Below are 8,700 nucleotides of genomic sequence, written 5' to 3' on the forward strand. Positions count from 1 at the left end.
GTAAATAAAATGAAATGAAAACTTAACTAACACTACTGGAATTTTGTAGGTTTTTTTAGCAGTTGATTGGAATGGCTTCGCATCAAACTTTTTGCCAGCATGGGAAAATTTTACACAGTCGAGCTCGCGAAATTCTCGCTAACGTTATCGCATTTATAAAACACGAATCAGTGTGTTTTGTGTTAGAAAAAATCAGGAGATAAAATTTAATAGAAAGTTGATTTTACGTGTAATACTTTTATCCACAATTATATTAGTATTATAAAATAATGATGCTAGACTTCGCCCTCAAATCTGACAAAAATCCCCTATTCAATATTATTGATTATATCACAAACTGCTTAAACGTTTTATTCTACGGTGAAAATTTCCCATTACATGATGCGCCACTGTCGTGGTTTCCAGTGATTCTCATTTTCTCTACGCTACTGACGTGTTAAAGGCCGCGCAAGCTAAGCTCCGCCCCAGGTCCTTTACAGTTTAATACGATTCTAAGACGACGAAGCGTGTCCAGCGCTGAGATTGTGTCCCTCGAACGCTAGACATGTGCGAGTGAGAGATCAATATAAAGGATGGAAAAGGTAGTGCTCAGTCCAATGCACGTATACGAAGGACTGCTATTATTTTTTGCATTTTTTGCCTGACAATTTACAAATTTGCCGTAAAATAACGGGTATGGATTTAAAACCATCTAGTTTACATAAAATACCCGTCAAATTAGCTACACAGGTAAGGTTACAATAAAGTTTGCATAAAAAAATCTGAAGGGTTGTCTAGATATTTATTAATGCAGTAGCGGATGGATTAAAATATTATAAGGATAAGGATGATTATTTAAAACATTGAGATGTAACAATATTATTTACAAAAATATAAATGATTTATTCGATGCTTTAAACCGCCGGCGCCGTCACCCTGCAGAAGCTATCAGAGTTAATAGTAAGTTCCTAATAGTCCGAGAGCTGATGACGAATTTGGAGAAGGTATTTTAGGCAATAAGAAATTAAAAAAAATGTACTATTTGATTGTTAGTGAATCTGGAATCGACAGTCGCTAAGGGCGTTTGCGGTTATTTTACTACTGCGCAGCATATGAAATTTGCAAAAAATTAATCCCAAAAAACATACTTTAGGCAACTTGAAATTATACTGATTTTTTAGTTTAGCATTTATAGATTACAGAAATAAAAATGCCAGATTATTTGGACGGTTTTAAAGTACAACCCGACTGCCCCAAAGTCATTTTTTAGTATACGCAAAAAATATACTTTAGGCAGTCTGAAATTTTTATGGCAGATTTATTAATTGATATTAAAAATATGTGCAAAAGAGCCAGACTAATACGAGGGTTTTAAATAATAACCCGACGCGAATAAACATTTTAAATAAGTGCGACAAAAAAGTCTTATGCGTATACATAGGTACGAGAGAGATAGTTTATCGATGTCTGCCAGCAGTAGCTAAGGAAGCCCTCGGCTCCGATAAAACTGTATAGTCCATTTTTTAATTATAGTCCGATGGCTCAATTAAAAAGTAGAGCAACTGTTATATTGCTATCTCTTTTCAACACATATAAAAGAAGCTATTGAATTCTTGTACGTATGGTATTAAGTCCGTCCCACTATCCATCTCGCTTTGGCATGTGCGATTGGAGCAAGACGCGAGTTGTACGTTTATTACATTATCCCGATGGCCCGATGTCAAATTTTTAGGTTAGGTTTTAACCACATTTGTGGTGGTTTTGTTTAATTTTACTTGAAATTTCCAGTTCCACCATAATTATGATACCAATGAAAAGCTACGCAGCAAGTGGACAGATTCATTTGCCGAATTTGTAATAATTGCAAGAACAATATTGAAATTGTGCAGAAACTTATAAGATTGGAAGTTTTCTTTATTAAGAACTGAATATGTACAAAAATTAACGGCGAGAATTTCAGCGCAGTGTCATTTATCATTCGTCAGACGTAGACGTATCGCTAAAGTCGGAGTCGCCAGTGTTCACACTAAAAATTAATGGTTGCACTTCTTGCTGTTCAATAACTTGTTCTTTTTCCCACCAATCTACTATTTCTTTTTCAGCATGGTCCACGCATTTGGCCCATATTTCAGGGGTTACAGTAGACAAAGCTTCCAACCACATTGCTTTAACATGCTCATCACCGTATCCATCTCTACCAATATGAGAATCGTAATAGTTCTTACAAATACCCCATACCATTTCGATGGGATTGAACTGACAATGATATGGAGGCAGCCTCAAAACCTTATGACCATGTTGACTAACTATTGAATCTATTACATATTCTTTTTGCTCTTTATTATTTTTTACAATTCCCAGAAGTTCTGCTTTTAACATTGTTTGGTCATAAGGGAGGTTATTATTTTCAAGCCATTTTTGAATATCCCCTTTTCTCCAATTGGAGGTGGGAGATCTATTTAAAACTTCAGAGTGGTAGGCGGCATTATCCATTATGATAATGGAAGGCACTTTTAATTGTGGTAAAAGTTGCGTTTCTAACCATTTCTTGAAATTTGCAGCGTTCATTGAATCATGGTAGTCGCTACTTTTATTGGTTGATGAAAACACGAGATCAGCTCCTGTTATGAAACCATTCCTTGATCCCGCATGCAAAATAATGTACCGCTTCCCTTCAGAACCAGTGTGCTTGACACATTTACTGCTGCCGTCATCCCAGGAACGTTTAAAACCTCCTTTCGCGAATATCCAGGTTTCGTCAAGATAAACGAACTGTTTGTATGTCCTCGTTTCCAATAAATGCTACGTTTTGTCGAAACATTTGGATCAGCATTTTCATTTGTAGAGTCTAGAATAATAAAGATCGCAAACGTTAATGGGTATTAATAACTGCAAACTATTGTAAAAACCCTCTGAAAAATATACAATAATTTCAATGTGTTATACAATAATTACAAAATTTAAAATTGATTTTAATAAGTACGATTGTCAATTGCAAATGTTGCAAAGTTCAAATCTTTTAATACAATTTACAAAATAGGTATGTCCTTACAGAAAAAAGAGGAAACTATTGCGCTCAATTTTAAATTGACACACTTATACCACTTATTCATAAAGGTCTTAAATAATGATGCAAATTACCGTTGTTTGTATCGCTTGCTTTTTTCGCCCTATAAACTGTTTGCATGCTAATATCCAACCCTTCTGCAACTCTTTCTTGAACAGCAGCCACTGGCAGAAGCGGACCATTATTATCTCGTTCCCGTGTAAAATACATTAACAAATTTCTGATCAGCGTGTAAGCGGATAAACTAATTCGTGGCATTGCCGAAATAATCTAAGAAGAAAGGAAGACAATCCAAACCTGGTTGTTTAATCTTGTTTTCAATAAGTTTCAATGTATCTTACCTATTAGTTGATAAATAGTTATCGAAAGAGTTCTGAAAAGAACTGTTTTTTGAAAAATAAAACGAAAACGGAGGAATAAATTTGCAGAAAAACCAAGAAAGCACGAAAGAACACAAGTCAAAATCTCAAAAATTGAAATTTGTGATGACATTTATTTCAAGTTGCCAACATAAATTTTCAAATATTGGTAGCATCGTGCTCTGCTGTCAAATGTCAAAAGCAGACGCACGTCATGTCGACTTCTTGATTCGCACGAAGCTCATCGGACTATAATTAAAAAATGGACTATAACTATTAATATCTGAGAAAAATCATCGAACAGGTCAACTTTGTTTGTAAAAAGTGCATATTGTTCAGTACTTTACTTATGTTGACAGCTTTTCATCTCCTAATAATGACGTCATCAATAATTTTTTTCAATGACAAGTCCCACTTTTTTCTCCTTTTTCTAATAGATCTTCTCACTACCTATAAAGGCATTCACCGTCTTTTTGGGACCGAGTTGGCTATGACCATCTAGTGATTTTGTTGGCAGTACCTCGGTGATAACTACATTCCCTAAAGGAAATTGACACTTTTTGTGTTAGGTTAGGTTGTTTTCAAATTAAGGTTATATTTTCTGAATAGGTACATTGTTGCCGGATCTCTTAAATCTGGTCTGTCCTTTTTAAATTAAATTAAATCTTTTAATAGAAATTTTTTATCGTAATAAAATTATTTTGGCAATTTTGTTGACTGTTCCTTTGACAGAAATTTAAATTATTTTTACACACCTAATGTTAGTTTTTTAGTTTCTTACGAATATTAAAATAATAAATCTGGGAATGCGGTGGCAAGAAAATGTCGAATAGACACTGACAGGAAAAAAAGTTGTATCCCTTGCATCACTGAGTCAGTTAGTCCAACATGAAAAGAAAAAATCATAGCCAACTCGGTCCCAAAAAGATCGTGAATGCCTAATAAACACCTAAACCATAAACTACAGTTCTATCGAATTTATTCCGAACTTTACGAACTAAACTAATTTTAATATAAAAGCCGTAAATTTATTAATGAAAATTCGAAAAATATTATTTCTAAACAGCAATTTGTTTCTGTTAATCTGAAATTATTGATTTTTTTTCATATGTAACTTTAATTCAGACAATATTCATTCGCATATTTGAAGCGAATTTTTAATATTAGGTAATTAACATCACATTTATTTAAATAGAATATCTAAGCAGACATATGTATAAGCTCTATAGTAAAGAAAGGCGTTGCTGAAGAAAATATTTGTTTAACAATCTATTTTAAAAAAACGAGCCGGGGCCGCCCTTAGCTACTGCTGGCAGACATCGATAAACTATCTCTCTCGTACCTATGTATACGCATAAGACTTTTTTGTCGCACTTATTTAAAATGTTTATTCGCGTCGGGTTATTATTTAAAACCCTCGTATTAGTCTGGCTCTTTTGCACATATTTTTAATATCAATTAATAAATCTGCCATAAAAATTTCAGACTGCCTAAAGTATATTTTTTGCGTATACTAAAAAAATGACTTTGGAGCAGTCGGGTTGTACTTTAAAACCGTCCAAATAATCTGGCATTTTCATTTCTGTAATCTATAAATGCTAAACTAAAAAATCTGTATAATTTCAAGTTGCCTAAAGTATGTTTTTTGGGATAAATTTTTGGCAAGTTTCATATGCTGCGCAGTAGTAAAATAACCGCAAACGCCCTTAGCGACTCTCGAATCCAGATTCACTAATATTCAAATAATATATTTTTTTTAATTTCTGATTGCCTAAAATACGTTCTCCAAATTCGTCATCAGCTCTCCGACTATAAGTATAATGAAGCATTTTGTCGAATAAATGAGAATATTTCCAGATATTGAATTCAAATTTGAATTACTTAGACAAATGGGAAAAAAATGGTCGTAGATAGGCAAATTACTAAAAATCAGTTTCTAACAAAAAGTACCACAGAAGGTTTGCGCGTTACAATTTTGTCTATTATTCAATTAAGTCAATGTTTATTAAGTTGTGGATTTCATTACGTACTAAGCAATAAGTTTAATCAGGATCCTATCGAGGTAATCTAAGGAATGCACGTATGTTAGCTAGAAAACTACTTGTTTTATTTAAATACATACTTAACTAAAAAAAAATTTCGCTTATCTGATGGGTACTGTACACACAGAGAGATTGTGCATTTCTTTTTTAGAACCATTACTGGTATATATGTTGTTTAACTTTTCAAAAAGTATTTCCGATTTAACATTTATTTTACAGATTTTTTGTCACTTGTACCTCAGGCTGGAGGGACCAACGATCATCCGACGTTTACAAATTTTGTACAGTTGTACAGAATGTTGTCAACTTATAATTTATTAAACCCACCACAGTTCCGTAAATGTTCAGTATGTACAGGTGTCCCAAAAATGTTAAAAAAATTCTATTGGACTTATTTGCTGATTTAGCGGTCCTTGAAAGTGGCACTTAACACGTCAATTATTTTGAAATATGTATATGTATGAAATTGTCATGACAGCTACCTTTAGTTGTACATATTATCACAAAGTACATGATCAGTCACTATAGTGCATTCATTTTAAATGTTGGGTTTTGTAATAAAACTTGCCTGCTTTGACACTTGTCCGAAACTCAGTGAATCTAAAACTGTGTTCAATATATTCGGGTCCAAAATTAAAGAATGGTGGGATCGAGATCAACTTTTAGAAGACCAAGTGAAACCATTAACATTTGTTGCCAATACTGGTGAATCATCTAGTGAATTTGATTCAGATGACGATTAATTTTTTATTTGTTTACGTATTTTATTATTTATTTTTTACTTACTTTAAAAGATACATGTAATGGATACTTTACTAATTACTCTTATTTCTTTATTAAGTAATCTTATTTGTCAAATACATTATTTAAAATCAACAATCTCTTTACATTTTTTTGGTCACTGATCACAAAATGTGTTTTAATTTTTTTTACTTGTGGATATTTTAACGTCTCTTTCTTTTGCTCGTCAATAAGATGGTGAAAGTACGACGTGGTACCAGTTTTATATGAACAGAGGGATTCCTACTTTACGGTACCGATACAATGAAAATTTGCCGCTTTCGTAATTTATGGTGTTTTGAGTTTACAACTTTACCCAACGTTTAAAATGAATGCCCTATACCAATATTTAATCCTGGATGATAGAAAATTTAGAAGCTTTGGAAATCGAAAAAAATATTTTAAATCCACTACGGTAACATTGCAAGGTAATGATGTACGAATATATCTTTGTTTACATTTTTTCCATATTTTTTTCATGTACATTTAAGCATCCTCGATAAGGTAGTAAGTAGTTTGTACGCCAATTTTGGGACATCCTGTATGTACTAGATTCCGATACGAAGAAAATCAAAAAATCAATAAGAGAAAATTCGGAAAAAATAGATTTGCTTAATGGAAAAACTGATACGAATAAGGATATGATATGATATGATAATGATATGATTTTTCATAGTCTTGATCAAGACACCGTAGATTGTATAATCTATTATCTGACCGAATTCATTTGTAAAAAAAGTTATAAAAACAGTAACTGTGATATAGTTCTCGCAGAGCTGCAGCGGTTTTATGGCAGGGCAATAGTAATTGTTACGCCTGTTGAGATGCCGATAAGCGACATAAACAGACCCTGTCAATCATCATTTTCGTTCTATACCTGTCAGTTTACAGGGTAGTACTTGGACGAATTTACGATTAGGGGTTGTACTTGCGGTTTAAACCTATTGTCGGTGTTGTTAACTTTTATACAATGGTACCCTGCCATAAAACCGCTGCAGCTCTGGGAGAACTATACATGTCGCAAGAATCTCAAGATGCCAAATAGAAGAGATAAATTTTAGCGCTCTTACCAACATAAAATCCCGAGGTGGTGTAAATCACCCACCTTTAGCAATTTTCAATCTTTTTTGAAAAATAGAGTGCATATTTAAAAATATGTACGTTCTCTGTGTTGATGCATTTGACCAAACAATAGACGAGATTTTCTCTAAAAATAATGTATGCACTTGAATTTTCCTGTTAAATACATCAACAAGAAATTATGTCAAAATTAATTTATTATTTTTTAGTGATGAGAATAAATAGTTATTTGTACTAGTTATGAAAGTCATACTTCTTTACTGAATTTGCAGTTTAATCAAGCAATGAGTGAAAAAAAAAGACTTTCATAACGTGTTATACAAACTATTTTTTTGCAAATCGTTGTAAGTTGAGAAATTTGGCCTAAGGGGATTTATGAAAAATTAAAAAAAAGTAGGTATGCTTTGCCAATCATCTCCAAGGAGATGGAAAAAAATGATGCAACTTTTATTACGATTTTTCGTTTAAAAAAGTGCAACTTTCATTACGATTTTTTGTTTAGAAAAGTGCTATTTTCATTGCGATAATTATGCAAAAAATAATATTACAAAACTGATTTCAAAAATACAAAAAAATTGTCATAAAAAAAGAAAGAGTCAAGACTTCAAGCGCGATAAATATTTAATATTTTTATAATCTCATTTTCATTTGATTTTATTCCCTAACTTTTACTCCCAAAAACTGATGCAAAAGAAAACTGAAATAAGAGATTCAATAACAGTGAATAATTAATATACGAGGTACCATTAGCTAATACAGTCTTTTTGAAATACGTTTGCCGTATTTACGTTAAACGTTAAAATGTTTATTGCCTAGATACATCACTATTTTAAGTCATCTTATTGGTTTATAAAGTCGTTTACCGTTATGGTACTACAGCAAACCTATTCAAGAACTCTCTAATCCTTGGCTGGGTTTTTATATTAATTTACACGCCGAAATTAGTGAGCCGCTGCAGCACTACCTTCTCCGTCTCTTTCTAACACGATCGACTACCACTCGAGAGTCACTGCTTGGCGCTTCGTCGTTTTACCTTATATTATTCTCTACCGTGGTAAGCACCATATACATTGCTCAAGAAATAGTTACTGAAATTTCCAATTTCACGTTACGACAATTACTTGTTTTGTTTCCCAATGTTTATAATTGAGTACAAAAACATCGTGTTATCAAAAAAATGTGTAGTCAAGTCAGCTCTGGAAATGTCGCCGATTAAATTACATCGAGAATCGCCCTTAAATGTCACATGATTTATATTGACAAATCACAACTCCGAATTGTTTGAATAGCAACCAATCACAATTTAATTAAGCGGAAATTTTCCCTAGGGAAAATTTCCGATATAATTGCCCTAGGGAAAAATTTTTTCGGGCGATTCTCTTCCGAATATACC

At 32.8% G+C, this 8,700-nt stretch overlaps 1 long non-coding RNA gene across 1 annotated transcript; it reads left to right on the forward strand.

The window, feature by feature from the left end:
- Positions 1-1,495: 1,495 nt before the first annotated feature.
- Positions 1,496-2,855, forward strand: LOC138126754 (uncharacterized). The gene is made up of 2 exons (XR_011157946.1): positions 1,496-1,711; positions 1,768-2,855. It is a non-coding gene; the product is annotated as an uncharacterized lncRNA (long non-coding RNA).
- The last annotated feature ends 5,845 nt before the right edge of the window (positions 2,856-8,700 follow it).

Source organism: Tenebrio molitor, chromosome 3 (genome assembly GCF_963966145.1).
Source record: "Tenebrio molitor chromosome 3, icTenMoli1.1, whole genome shotgun sequence".
NCBI classification, from domain to species: domain Eukaryota; kingdom Metazoa; phylum Arthropoda; class Insecta; order Coleoptera; family Tenebrionidae; genus Tenebrio; species Tenebrio molitor.